Consider the following 1,206-nt stretch of genomic DNA (forward strand, 5'->3'; position numbering starts at 1 on the left):
ATTGTAAGCCAACTCTTTATCCCATTCTTGTTCATTACATGGGATTGTGTGAAGATGACCCTTCTTGCGACAAAACCACTATGCGGTTATGCCTCTAAGTCGTGCCTCGACACGTGGGAGATATAGCCGCATCGTGGGCGTTACAAGTATCCACTATGTTCTGAGATTGATGTTGTTATGACTTTGCTATGCTTAATGCTTGTCACTAGGGCCCGAGTGCCATGATTTCAGATTTGAACTATTTATGTTTTCACCATTATATCTGTGTTCTAGATCCAATCTTGCAAGTCATATTCACCTATTATGTGTTATGCCCGAGTGCGTATGTGTTTGACTGATATGCTTAAAATGCCTCCTTATGCTAAGTATATGAAAGATGTTACTAATAAAAGAAAGATACCGGAAGCTGAAATTTCCACCATGCATGCTAATTATACTTTGAAGGGTGGAATAGCAAAGAAATTTGGAGATCCAGGAGTACCAACTATACCATGCTCCATTAAAAGAAACTATGTTAAAACTGCTTTATGTGATCTGGGAGCCGGTGTTTGTGTTATGCATTACTCCTTATATCGTAGACTCGAATTGAATAAGTTGACACCTACTGAAATCTCTTTGCAAATGGCTAATAAATCAACTGCTATACCCATCGGTATTTGTGAGGATGTGCCTGTTGTGGTTGCAAATGTTACTATCTTAACGGACTTTGTTATTCTTCATATTCCCGAGGACGACAGTATGTCGATCATCCTTGGTAGACCCTTTTTTTAATACTGCAGGGGCTGTTATCGATTGCAACAAAGGCAATGTCACTTTTTATGTTAATGGTAATGAGCATACGGTACACTTTCCGAAGAAACAACCTCAAGTTCATAGTATCAATTCTGTTGGAAAATTTTCAACTATTACTATTGGAGGTTTTGAATTCCCCATACTACCGCCAAAAAGAATTATGCTATTCTTATTGTCGGGGAAATGCATATCCCCGTTGAGGTAACCTAGTGTTACTCGAAAATTCTCCGGTTTCATGTCATTCGGAAGAAGTTTGTTAATAACACTTGATCAACCTTGTTAATGGATTCCTTTTGATGAGCATAAGATGGATGAATTTAGAAGGCACAACTTTCTGTTCCTACCTTTTACTTTATGTTATTTATATTAAATAAAGCAAACTTAGTATTTTCTGTCTGTTTTCTGAATTATCCG

The sequence above is a fragment of the Aegilops tauschii genome, chromosome 5 (genome assembly GCF_002575655.3).
Source record: "Aegilops tauschii subsp. strangulata cultivar AL8/78 chromosome 5, Aet v6.0, whole genome shotgun sequence".
NCBI lineage: Eukaryota > Viridiplantae > Streptophyta > Magnoliopsida > Poales > Poaceae > Aegilops > Aegilops tauschii.